Source organism: Tamandua tetradactyla, chromosome 5, assembly GCF_023851605.1.
Source record: "Tamandua tetradactyla isolate mTamTet1 chromosome 5, mTamTet1.pri, whole genome shotgun sequence".
Taxonomy (NCBI): Eukaryota; Metazoa; Chordata; class Mammalia; order Pilosa; family Myrmecophagidae; genus Tamandua; species Tamandua tetradactyla.
This window is the reverse complement of record NC_135331.1, coordinates 146,969,400-146,983,759: the sequence shown is the minus strand read 5'-3', so window position 1 is coordinate 146,983,759 and position 14,360 is coordinate 146,969,400. Positions and strand designations below refer to the sequence as shown.

The 14,360-nt window shown below is 39.4% G+C and overlaps 1 protein-coding gene and 1 pseudogene across 3 annotated transcripts in view; one reads left to right on the top strand and one right to left on the bottom strand.

Annotated features, from left to right (window-relative positions):
* Positions 1-14,360, bottom strand: part of CASP8AP2 (caspase 8 associated protein 2) — a 93,260-nt gene that overhangs the window by 56,186 nt on the left and 22,714 nt on the right. For 2 of the 3 annotated variants that reach the window (XM_077162417.1, XM_077162416.1), the window contains exon 2: positions 10,485-10,534. The exons of the other annotated variant lie outside the window; for it this stretch is intronic. The gene's annotated coding sequence lies outside the window, so the exon portion shown is untranslated. The remainder of the gene's footprint in view (positions 1-10,484; positions 10,535-14,360) is intronic. 3 annotated transcript variants of the gene reach the window in all.
* Positions 539-1,100, top strand: LOC143682804 (proliferating cell nuclear antigen pseudogene; annotated as a pseudogene).

Sequence of the window (14,360 nt, the reverse complement as noted above, 5' to 3'; positions counted from 1 at the left end):
ATATTTCATGCTTTCACTTATACATTGTATGAGCTCACTCACGTATACAAATTCAGTCGGAAATTAGAATACAGATTACCCGGGGCAGGGGTAAGGATGGGGAATTGCGACTTAATGCTTACTTGGTAGAGTTTCTGTCTAGGGTGATGGAAAAGTTTTGGTGTTCATGGTAACTAAACATTGTGAATATAATTTACGCTGTATATATGTTACCACAATAAAAATTCGAACATTCAAAAATCCATGGGCCACGCCAAAGTCACAAAGTAGGCAGTGGTGGAAAAACCTTGCCCGAGCTGTCTGGTCATTACATGCCAGTGGCCGTTCATGGGGAATCTTGGCTTAAGACTACTTTATAAACTAGTGACAATGTTTCAGTTGTTTCTGATCTTTTATTGCTACAAACCCTTAGTGAGCATCAAAAGATCCTTGTGCAAATTTTCTTCAGGAAAGTTGCTTTCAAACTTTTGGACAGTTCTAACTACAGGAAGACATTTTCTGTTACTGTCTGGAACACTTATATATACACATGGTTAGCATGTCCAAAATACTAAAATGTGCTAACAATGAAGACATCATTAAACTAAAGGCTAAAGATAATGCAGACACCTTGGAGCTGGTACTTGAAGCACCAAATCAAGAAAAATTATCAGACTATGAAACGAAGTTAATGGATTTAGATGTTGAACAACTTGGAATTACAGAACAAGAGTATATCTGTGTAGTAAAGATGCCTTCTGGTGAATTTGCATGGATATGCCGAGATCTCAATCATATTGAAGATAATGTTGTAATTTCCTGTGCTAAAGATGGAGTAAAATTTTCTGCAAGTGGAGAACTTGGAAATGGAAATGTTAAGTTGTCACAAACAAGTAACATTGATAAAGAGGAAGAAATTGTGATCATAGAGATGAATGAGCCAGATCAGCTAACTTTTGCAGAAATACCTGAATTTCTTTACAAAACCCATTCCATTCTCCCCTACAGTAACATTCAGTATGCTTGCAGATGTACCTCTTGTTTTAGAACATAAAATTGCTGACACAGGACATTTAAAATTCGACTTGGTTCCCAAGATCGAGGACAAAGAAGGATCATAGATACACATAAAATCCAAGAAAAGAAAACACAGTTCTTTGTGAATTGCTTCTGAGATCCCAGCATGTCTTTTCTAAACCACATTTGTACTTCTGGGTACATATGTAGATATTATTTCTGTAAATAACCTTCTTTTTTCTCTACATTCTACAGTTTAAAGAATAAAATCCAAAGTAAAATCTGCCTAACCTAGAAATACTAATGATTTTTCTAACAAAACGGTATTGACTCTAAAATGTAGTTTTAAGAATGTCTTCAATTTAAGTAAACTTACTCAATTAAAAAAATATATATTTTTTGCCAAGGGTTCTGGGCCAAGATGGTGCCTTAGCAACTTGCGTGATTTAGTGCATCCTCCAGAATAGTTACTGAACAACCAGAAACAGTACAGAACAGCTCCTGGGAACACGTCAGTGACCGGACACACAGCATACCCCAATCTGAACCAGATGGACTGGTTGCGAGTGCCCCTAGAACTGTGAGTTCCCACAGCCACAGAAGCCAGTGCCCCTCCGCCACAGGCTACTTCTAAGAGGGGAAAGGAAAGACACTTTACCATCAGCAGTCTTATCCTGCCCAGTATGTGGCACTTGTCTGCCTGCGGGTACCACCAGCATAAGATGATGTGGTACCTTCAACCCCAGGGGAGGGGTGAAGCCCAATTCAGGTGGACTCACTCCCTCAAGGAATTCAGACACAAGAGCTTGGTAATTTGAAGCCATTAAAGTTTCTTGCTTTACCTGTATGGCTAAGGCCAACTAAGTGCCAACAATATCTGACAACTAAAAATAGGCCCCCAGCTCAGGTGAATCTGGTCAAAGCAGAGGTCGCTTATTTTTGCGCGGGTGCCAAAGGGGCAGACATAATGGAAAAAGAAAGAAAGAGAGGTTTTTGAGGCTGTGTTTCTACAAAGGCTACACTGCCTTTGTATACAGCAGCAGGACTTCTCAGGCTGCAACTGCCCCAGGCATAGGAAGAAACAAGATTCTGTGAGGGCTTGACTGGAGCCTGTGCAATCCCCAGGGGAGGGGTGAAGCCCAATTCAGGTGGACTCACTCCCTCAAGGAATTCAGACACCAGAGCTTGGTAATTTGAAGCCATTAAAGTCAGCCTGCAATCTCTCCTCTGTCTCCACCACACCCTTAGCAGGGAGAGTCAGCCAGGGTTGAAGGTACCACATCATCTTATGCTGGTGGTACCCACAGGCAGACAAGTGCCACATACTGGGCAGGATAAGAAAAACAGAGTCCAGAGACTTCACAAGAAAGTCTTTCAACCTGTTGGGTCTCACCCTCAGGGAAAACTGACGCAGGTGACTCTTTCATCCTGATAGGAGGCCAGTTTGGTCAGGTGAAATCCGGCTTGAGTCTATAATACCTAAGTAGACCCTCCAAAGGGTGGGAGGAAGAGGCACCATACAGGTAAAGCAAGAAACAAGAAAATCAGAACTGAAAAATTCACCTCTTAAACAAAACCTAAGCTAGAGGTCCAGAATAAGCTGAACTAAATGTCAAAGAACAGATAGACGACAAATGCACCCAGGTAGAATACACTTGGTAAAAGAAGTGAAAGCAATCTCCAGAATAAACTAAGGAAATTAAATGCCAAGAAAACAGCAAATAATAATAAACCAAACTAGGAAAATTGAAGATATGGCCCACTCAAAAGTACAAACAAACAATTCAAATGAAACACAGGAGTTCAAACAATTAATTGAGACTATATGAGCAGACATGAAATACCTCATCAAAAACCAAAACAAGGAATTGAGGGAGCATATAAATAGGCAAGAAATGAAGAAAAAGAAGAAATTGAAACTCTGAATAAACAAATCACAAAACTTACAGGAATGAAAGGCACAGCAGAAGAAATGAAAAAACCAATGGAAACCTGCAATGGTAGATTTCAAGAGGCAGAAGATAGGATTAGTGAACTTGAGGATGGCACATCTGAAATCTGACAAGGAAAAGAAAATATAGGGAAAAAAATGGGAAAATAGGAGCAGGGACTCAGGGAACTGAATGACAATATGAAGCACACGAATATACGTGTTGTGGGTGCCAAAGAAGGAGAAGAGAAGAGAAAAGGAGGAGAAAAATTAATGGTGGGAATAATCACTGATAATTTGCCGACTCTTATGAAAGACTTAAAATTACACATCAAGCTCTTTGTCCGCCGGCAGGGCGCGTGGCGCCCACGCCCCGCAATAGCCGGCCTGCCCGCCCTCCTCTACCCTCTTTGTCCGCAGGACCGGCGCGCGGCGCCCACGCTCCGCAGCAGCCGGCCCGCCTGCCCTCCTCTTCCCTCTTTGTCCACCGGCACGCCGCGCGGCGCCCACGCCCTGCAGCATCTTCCCCCTCCTGCTCCGGCGGCTCTCCAACCACCGCCGTGCCCTCTTCCGCCTTCACCGGCTCCTCCGCCACCGGCCTCGACAGCCTTGCCACCCTCACCTTTCCTCCTCCAGAACAGTTACTGAGGGAGTGGAGACAATACAGAGCAGCATCCGGAGCCACAACGGACATCAAAGGGACGGCATACCCCATCCTGGAACGGCTGCTTGTCAGGGAGAACCAGCTCCGGTGAGATCACCGAGGGGCGTGGGCTTTCCCGGGCGGGATGGCAAGCGGGCGAAGTTTCTCCCTTCCTCCTTCCCAGGCCAGTTGGGAGAATTGGGCAGGCGGTCCCCTTGTGCCGCGGCGGCGGGGGCCCCCACCACGCGAGGCCCCCCGGACCAACTGAGAGAGTTGGGTCGGAAATCCCCAGACTGTGGAGAACGGTGACCAGGGGGTCCCTTCCAAACACGTGACTCCCCGGTCCGGCTGGGAACAGTGCACTCTCCCGGACTGCGACAACTGGCGACCTCCCGCCACGCTTGGCGCCCCGGGCCGACTAGGAAATTCAGTCGGGTGCTCTCCCGTGCTGCATCGGCCGGCGACCCTCCCCACATTCGGACCCCAAGGCCGGCTGGCACTCTTCCAAGACGGTTCAGCTGCCGAACCACCCCTACGGCGAGAGTTTTCCAGAGTTAAACGACCAACAGCAACTTTCACTGGTAGAACCCGCAGAAAAACAAGTGCACAAGCGCCACCTACTGGGCAGGATAAGAAAAACAGAACCCAGAGATTTCACAGAAAAATCTTTCAACCTGTGGGGTCCAACACCCAGGGAAATCTGACTAAATGCCCATACGCCAGCAGAAGAAAACGGATCACACTCAGAAAATTGAAAATATGGCCCAGTCAAAGGAACAAACCAATAGTTCAAATGAGATACAGGAGCTGAAACAACTAATGCTGAATATACGAACAGAAATGGAAAACCTCTTCAAAAACGAAATCGATAAATTGAGTGAGAACATGAAGAAGACATGGGCTGATCAAAAAGAAGAAATAGAAAAACTGAAAAAACAAATCACAGAGCTTATGGAAGTGAAGGATAAAGTAGAAAAGATGGAAAAAACAATGGATACCTACAATGATAGATTTAAACAGACAGAAGATAGAATTAGTGATTTGGAGGATGGAACATATGAATTGCAAAAAGAAACAGAAACTATTCGGAAAAGAATGGAAAAATTTGAACAGGGTATTAGGGAACTCAAGGACAATGTGAACCGCACAAATATACGTGTTGTGGGTGTCCCAGAAGGAGAAGAGAAGGGAAAAGGAGGAGAAAAACTAATGGAAGAAATTGACACTGAAAATTTCCCAACCCTTATGAGAGACCTAAAATTACAGATCCAAGAAGTGCAGCGCACCCCAAAGAGATTAGACCCAAACAGGCGTTCTCCAAGACACTTACTAGTTAGAATGTCAGAGGTCAAAGAGAAAGAGAGGATCTTGAAAGCAGCAAGAGAGAAAAAATCCATCACATACAAGGGAAACCCAATAAGACTATGTGTAGATTTCTCAGCAGAAACCATGGAAGCTAGAAGACAGTGGGACGATATATTTAAGTTACTAAAAGAGAAAAACTGCCAACCAAGACTCCTATATCCAGCAAACTTGTCCTTCAAAAATGAGGGAGAAATTAAAACATTCTCAGACAAAAAGTCACTGAGAGAATATGTGACCAAGAGACCGCCTCTGCAAGAAATACTAAAGGGAGCACTAGAGTCAGATATGAAAAGCCAGAAGAGAGAGGTATGGAGAAGAGTGTAGAAAGAAGGAAAGTCAGATATGATATATATAACACAAAAGGCAAAATTGTAGAGGAAAATATTATCCAAACAATAATAACTCTAAATGTTAATGGACTGAATTCCCCAATCAAAAGACACAGACTGGCAGAATGGGTTAAAAAACAGGATCGTCCTATATGCTGTCTACAGGAAACACATCTTAGACTCAAAGATAAACATAGGTTGAAAGTGAAAGGTTGGGAAAAGATATTTCATGCAAATAACAACCAGAAAAGAGCAGGAGTAGCTATACTAATATCCAACAAATTAGATTTCAAATGAAAAACAGTTAAAAGAGACAAAGAAGGATACAATCTACTAATAAACGGAACAATTAAACAAGAAGCCATAAAAATCATAAATATTTACGCACCGAACCAGAATGCCCCAAAATACGTGAGGAATACACTGCAAACACTGAAAAGGGAAATAGACACATATACCATAATAGTTGGAGACTTCAATTCACCACATTCCTCAATGGACAGAACATCTAGACAGAGGATCAATAAAAAGATGAAGAATCTGAATATTACTATAAATGAGCTAGACTTAAGAGACATTTATAGGACATTACATCCCATAACAATAGGATAGACCTTTTTTTCAAGTATTCATGGATCATTCTTAAAGATAGACCATATGCTGGGTCACAAAGCAAGTCTTACCAAATTTAAAAAGAGTGAAATCATACACAACACTTTCTCGGATCATAAAAGAATAAGGTTGGAAATCAATAATAGGCGGAGTGCCAAAAAATTCACAAATACATGGAGGCTCAACAACACACTCTTAAACAAGTGGGTCAAAGAAGAAATTGCAAGAGAAATTAGTAAATACCTAGAGGCGAACGAAAATGAAAACAAAACATATCAAAACTGATGGACGAAGTAAAGGCAGTGCTAAGAGGGAAATTTATTGCCCTAAATGCCTTTATCAGAAAAGAAGAAAAGGCAAAAACGCAGGAATTAACTGTCCACTTAGAAGAACTGGAGAAAGAACAGCAAACTAATTCCAAAGCAAGCAAAAGGAAAGAAATAACAAAGATTAGAGCAGAAATAAATGGAATTCAAAATATGAAAACAATAGAGAAAATCAATGAGACCAGAAGTTGGTTCTGTGAGAAAATCAATCAGACTGATGGGCCCTTAGCAAGATTGACAAAAAGAAGAAGAGAGACGATGCAGATAAATAAGATCAGAAATGGAAGAGACATAACTACTGACCTCACAGAAATAAAGGAGGTAATAACAGGATACTATGAACAAATTTACGCTAATAAATGCAACAATTTAGATGAAATGGACGGGTTCCTGCAAAGACATGAACAACCAACTTTGACTAAAGAAGAAATAGATGACCTCAACAAACCAATCACAAGTAAAGAGATTGAATTAGCCATTCAAAAGCTCCCTAAAAAGAAAAGTCCAGGACCAGACGGCTTGACATGTGAATTCTATCAAACATTCCAGAAAGAATTAGTACCAACTTTCCTCAAACTCTTCAAAATAATCGAAGTGGAGGGAAAACTGCCTAATTCATTCTATGAAGCCAACATCACCCTCATACCAAAACCAGGCAAAGATATTACAAAAAAAAGAAAACTACAGACCAATCTCTCGAATGAATATAGATGCAAAAATCCTCAACAAATTCTAGCAAATCGAATCCAGCAACACATTAAAAGCATTATACATCATGACCAAGTAAGATTCATCCCAGGTATGCAAGGATGGTTCAACATAAGAAAATCAATTAATGTAATACACCACATCAACAAATCAAAGCAGAAAAATCACATGATCATCTCAATTGATGCAGAGAAGGCATTTGACAAGATTCGACATCCTTTCCTGTTGAAAACACTTCAAAAGATAGGAATACGAGGGAACTTCCTTAAAATGATAAAGGGAATATATGAAAAACCCACAGCTAATATCATCCTCATTGGGGAAAAATTGAAAACTTTCCACCTAAGATCAGATACAAGACAAGGATGTCCACTATCACCACTATTATTCAACATTGTGTTCGAAGTTCTAGCCAAAGCAATTAGACAAGAAAAAGAAATACAAGGCATCAAAATTGGAAAGAAGTAAAACTATCACTGTTTACAGACAATATGATACTATACGTAGAAAACCCAGAAAAATCCACAACAAAACTACTGGAGCTAATAAATGAGTACAGCAAAGTAGCAGGCTACAAGATCAACAGTAAAAAATCTGTAGCTTTTCTATACACTAGTAACGAACAAGATGAGGGGGAAATCAAGAAACGAATCCCATTTACAATCGCAACTAAAAGAATAAAATACCTAGGAATAAATTTAACCAAAGAGACAAAAAACCTATATAAAGAAAACTACAAAAAACTGCTAAAAGAAATCACAGAAGACCTAAATAGATGGAAGGGCATACCGTGCTCATGGATTGGAAGACTATATATAATTAAGATGTCAGTCCTACCTAAACTGATCTACAGATTCAATGCAATACCAATCAAAATCCCAACAACTTATTTTTCAGAATTAGAAAAACCAATAAGAAAATTTATCTGGAAGGGTAGGTTGCCCGGAATTGCTAAAAACATCTTGAGGAAAAAAAATGAAGCTGGAGGTCTCGCACTGCCAGACTTTAAGACATATTATGAAGACACAGTGGTCAAAACAGCATGGTATTGGCATAAAGATAGATATATCGACCAATGGAATCGAATAGAGTGCTCAGATATAGACCCTCTCATCTATGGACATTTGATCTTTGATAAGGCAGTCAAGCCAACTCACCTGGGACAGAACAGTCTCTTCAAGAAATGGTGCCTAGAGAACTGGATATCCACATGCAAAAGAATGAAAGAAGACCCGTATCTCACACCTTATACAAAAGTTAACTCAAAATGGATCAAAGATCTAAACATTAGGTCTAAGACCATAAAACAGTTAGAGGAAAATGTAGGGAGATATCTTATGAATCTTACAACTGGAGGCGGTTTTATGGACCTTAAACCTAAAGCAAGAGCACTGAAGAAAGAAATAAATAAATGGGAGCTCCTCACAATTAAACACTTTTGTGCATCAAAGAACTTCATCAAGAAAGTAGAAAGACAGCCTACACAATGGGAGACAATATTTGGAAATGACATATCAGATAAAGGTCTAGTATCCAGAATTTATAAAGAGATTGTTCAACTCAACAACAAAAAGACAGCCAACCCAATTACAAAATGGGAAAAAGACTTGAATAGACACCTACCAGAAGAGGAAATACAGATGACCAAGAGGCACTTGAAGAGATGCTCAATGTCCCTGGCCATTAAAGAAATGCAAATCAAAACCACAATGAGATATCATCTCACACCCACCAGAATGGCCATTATCAACAAAACAGAAAATGACAAGTGCTGGAGAGGATGCGGAGAAAGAGGCACACTTATCCACTGTTGGTGGGAATGTCAAATGGTGCAACCACTGTGGAAGGCAGTTTGGCGGTTCCTCAAAAAGCTGAATATAGAATTGCCATACGACCCAGCAATACCATTGCTAGGCATCTACTCAAAGGACTTAAGGGCAAAGACACAAACAGACATTTGCACACCAATGTTTATAGCAGTGTTATTTACAATTGCAAAGAGATGGAAACAGCCAAAATGTCCATCAACAGAAGAGTGGCTAAACAAACTGTGGTATATACATACGATGGAATATTATGCAGTTTTAAGACAGAATAAACTTATGAAGCATGTAATAACATGGATGGATCTAGAGAATATTATGCTGAGTGAGTGCAGCCAAAACTAAAGGACAAATACTGTATGGTCCCAATGATGTGAACGGACATTCGAGAATAAACTTGAAATATGTCATTGGTAACAGAGTCCAGCAAGAGTTACAAACAGGGTAAGAAAATGGGTAATTGAAGCTGAGGGGATACAGACTATGCAACAGGACTAGATACAAAAACTCAAAAATGGACAGCACAATAATACCTAATTGTAAAGTAATCATGTTAAAACACTGAATGAAGCTGCATCTGGGCTATAGGGATTTTTGTTGTTGTTGTTGTTGTTTTTTTACTATTATTACTAATTTTATTTCTTTTCTCTATATTAACATTTTATATCTTTTTCTGTTGTGTTGGTAGTTCCTCTAAACCGATGCAAATGTACTAAGAAACGATGATCATGCATCAATGTGAGGATGTTAAGAATTACTGAGTGCATATGTAGAATGGTATGATTTCTAAATGTTGTGTTAATTTCTTTTTTTTTCTTTCCGTTAATTAAAAAAAAAAAAAATTACACATCCAAGAAGTGCAGCAACCCCAAGGAGAACAGATCCAATAGATGTACTCGAAGATACTTCTAAATCACAATGTCAGGGGTCAAAGAGAAAGAGAGGAACCTGAAAGCAGCAAGAGAAAAGTAATCCATCACATACAAGGGAAGCCCAATAAGTCTATGGGTAAATTTCTCAGCATAAACCATGGAGGCAAGAAGACGGTAGGATGATATATTTAAATAACTAAAAGAGAAAAACTGCCAAGTAAGAATTCTAAACCCAGCAAAACTGTCCTTCAAAAATGACGGAGAAATTAAAACAATTTCAGACAAAAATTCACTGAGAGAATTTGGGACCAAGAGAACACCTCTGCAGGAAATACTAAAGGGAGGACTAGAGACACATACAAAAAGACAAAAGAGAGAGGTGTGGAGAAGAGTGTAGAAAGGAAGACTATCAGTAAAGCTAAAAGGGTAAAAAGAAGGAAAATTAATACGACACATAAAATCCAAAAGGAAAAATGGTAGAAGAAAGTACTACCCGTAAAGTAATAACACTAAATGTTAATGGATTAAACTCAAAAATCAAAAGACATAGACTAGCCGAATGGATTAAAAAACAGGACCCATCTATATGCTGTCTACAGGAGATGTATACTAGACCCAAGAATAAACATAGATTGCAAGGGAAGGTTGGGAAAAGATATTCCCTGCAAATAACAATCAGAAAGGAGCAGAAGGAGCTACTAATATTCAACAAATTAGACTTCAAATGTAAAACAGTTAAAAGATACAAAAAAGGACCCTATGTAGTAATAAAAGGAACAATTCACCATGAAGACATAACAATCATGAATATTTATGCACCAAGCCAGAATGCTCCAAGATACATGTAGGAAACACTAAAAAGAGAAACAGACATACTTACCATAATAGTTGGAGACTTCAAATCACCATTCTCATCAATGGACAGAACACCTAGACAGAGGATCAACAAAGAAACAGAGAATTTGAATAATACAATAAATGAGCTAGACTTAACAGGCATTTATAGAACATTACACCCCACAACAGCAGGATACACCTTTTTCTCAAGTGCTCATGGATCATTCTCAAGAATAGTCCATATGCTGGGTCACAAAGCACATTCAATAAATTTAAAAAGACTGAAATCATACAAAACACTTTCTCAGATCATAAACGAATAAAGTCGGAAATCAGTAATAGGCAGAGTGCTAGAAAATTCACAAACATGTGGGGGCTCAACAAAACACTCTTAAACAACCAGTGGGTCAAGGAAGGAATTACAAGAGAAATCAGTAAATATCTCGAGGCAAATAAAAATGAAAACACAACATATCAAAATGTATGGGATGCAGCAAAGGCAGTGCTAAGAGGGAAATTTATTGCCCTAAATGCCTATATCAAAAAAGAAGAAAGGGCAAAAATCGAGGAATTATATGTCCACTTGGAAGAACTAGAGAAAGAACAGCAAACTAACCCCAAAGCAAACAAAAGGAAAGAAATAACAAAGATTAGAGTACAAACAAATGAAATAACATGAAAACAATTGCAAAAATCAATAAAACCAGAACCTGGTTCTATGAGAAATCATTAAGATTGATGGACCGTTAGCAAGACTGACAAAAACAACAGAACAGAGGATGCAAATACATAAGATTCTAAATGGGAGAGGAGACATAACCACTGACCCCACAGAAATAAAGGAAGTAATGATAGGACACTAAGAACAACTTTATGCTAACAAATACAACAATGTAGATGAAATGGACAACTTCCTAGAAAGGCAAGAACAACAAACTTTGATGCAAGAAGACAGGGACGACCTCAACAAACCAATCACAAGTGAAGAAACTGACACTCATTAAGAAGCTCCCCAAAAAGAAATGTCCAGGACCAGATGGCTCCACATGTGAATTCTACCAAACATTGCAGAAAGAATTAGCACCAATCCTGCACAAACTCTTCAATTAATTGAAGAGGAGAGAAAGCTACTTAATTCATTCTACAAACCCAACATTACCCTCATACCAAAGCAAGACAAAGATATTACCAGAAAAGAAAACTACAGACCAATCTCTCTAATGAATATAGATGCAAAAATCCTGAGCAAAATTCTAGCAGATTGAATTCAGTAACATATTAAAAGAATTACACATCATGACCAAGTAGGATTCATCCCAGGTATGCAAGGATGTTTCAACATAAGAAATTCAGTTAATATAATACACCATTAACAACACATCAAAGCAGAATAACCACATGAGCATCTCGAATGATGCAGAAAAGTCATTTGCCAAAATTGAACATCCTTTCCTGTTGAAAACATTTCAAAGGATAGGAATAGAAGGGAACTTCGTTAAAACAATAAAGAGAACATATGAAAATTCACCTACTAATATCATCCTCAATGGGGAAAACCTGAAAACTTTCCCATTAAGATCAGGAACAAGACAAGGATGTCCACTGTCACCACTGTTATTCAACATTGCATTGGAAATTCTAGCCAGAGCAATTAGACAAGAAAAAGAACTACAATGCATCAAAATTGGAAAGCAAAAAGTAAAACTCTCACTGTTTGCAGATTGTACGATACTATATGTCGAAACCCCAGAAAAATCCACAGCAAGACTACTAGAGCTAACAAACGAGTACAGCAAAGTGGCAGGGTAGAAGATCAAATTCAAAAATATGCAGTGTTTCAATACACTAGTAATGAACAATCTAAGGGGGAAATCAAGAAACGAATTCCAGCACTCCCCCAAGCCACGGCGGCCGGCGATCCCCCCTCCACGTACGGTTTCCCGGGCCGACTGTGAGATTCGGATTGGCAAGTTAAAGGAGCCACGGCATCTTTTACTAGTGGGACCCGCAGACAGACTAATGCCACGAGTGCCACCTACTGGGCAGGAAAAGAAAAACAGAGCCCAGAGATTTCACAGAAAAACCTTTCAACCAGCCGGGTCCCACACCCAGGGAAATCTGATCAAATGCCCAGACACCAGCAGAAAATAATGGATGACGCTCGGAAAATTGAAGATATGGCCCAGTCAAAGGAACAAACCAATAGTTCAAACGAGATACAGGAGCTGAGACAACTAATGCTGAATATACGAACAGAAATGGAAAACCTCTTCAAAAACCAAATCAATAAATTGAGGGAGGACATGAAGAAGACATGGGCTGAACAAAAAGAAGAAATAGAAAATCTGAAAAAACAAATCACAGAACTTATGGGAGTGAAGGACAAGGTAGAAAAGATGGAAAAAACAATGGATACCTACAATGGTAGATCTAAAGAGACAGAAGCTACAATTAGTGAACTGGAGAATTGAACATCTGAATTCCAAAAAGAAACAGAAACTATAGGGAAAAGAATGGAAAAACTTGAGCAGGGGATCAGGGAACTGAATGACAATATGAAGCGCACAAATATATGTGTTGTGGGTGTCCCAGAAGGAGAAGAGAAGGGAAAAGGAGGAGAAAAACTAATCGAAGAAATTATCACTGAAAATTTCCCAACTCTTATGAAAGACCTACATTTACAGATCCAAGAAGTGCAGCGCACCCCAAAGAGAATAGACCCAAATAGGTGTTCTCCATGACACTTACTAGTTAGAATGTCAGAGGTCAAAGAGAAAGAGAGGATCTTGAAAGCAGCAAGAGAAAAACAATCCATCACATACAAGGGAAACCCAATAAGACTATGTGTAGATTTCTCAGCAGAAACCATGGAAGCTAGAAGACAGTGGGATGATATATTTAAATTACTAAAAGAGAAAAACTGCCAACCAAGACTTCTATATCCAGCAAAATTGTCCTTCAAAAATGAAGGAGAAATTAAAACATTTATAGACAAAAAGTCACTGAGAGAATTTGTGACCAAGAGACCAGCTCTGCAAGAAGTACTAAAGGGAGCACTAGAGTCAGATACGAAAAGACAGAAGAGATAGGTATGGAGTAAAGTGTAGAAAGAAGGAAAATCAGATATGATATATATAATGCAAAAGCCAAAATGTTAGAGGAAAATATTATCCAAACAGTAGTAACACTAAAACTTAATGGACTAAATTTCCCAATCAAAAGACATAGACTGGGCGGGCCGCGGTGGCTCAGCGGGCAAGAGTGCTTGCCTGCCGTGCCGGAGGACCCCGGTTCGATTCCCGGCCCCAGCCCATGTAAAAAACAAACAAACAAACAAAATATAATAAAAACAAGAAAATGTTTAAAAATGTTTCCCTTTCTTCCTTCCTTCCTTCCATCCTTCCTTCCTTCTCTGTCTTTCCTTCCCTTCCTCCCTCTCTCTTTAAAAAAAAAAAAAAAAAAAAGACATAGACTGGCAGAATGGATTACGACCCAGCAACACCAATGCTAGGTATCTACTCAAAGGACTTAAGGGCAAAGACACAGACGGACATTTGCACACCAGTGTTTATAGTAGCATTATCTACAATTGCAAAGAGATGGAAACAGCCAAAATGTCCATCAACAGACGAGTGGCTAAACAAACTGTAGCGTATACCTACGATGGAATATTATGCAGCTTTAAGACAGACTAAACTTATGAAGCATGTAATAACATGGATGGACCTAGAGAACATTATGCTGAGTGAGTCTAGCCAAAAACTAAAGGACAAATACTGTATGGTCCCACTGATGTGAACCGACATTCGAGAATCAGCTTGGAATATATCATTGGTAACAGAGACCAGCAGGAGTTAGAAACAGGGTAAGATAATGGGTAATTGGAGCTGAAGGGATACAGACTGTGCAACAGGACTAG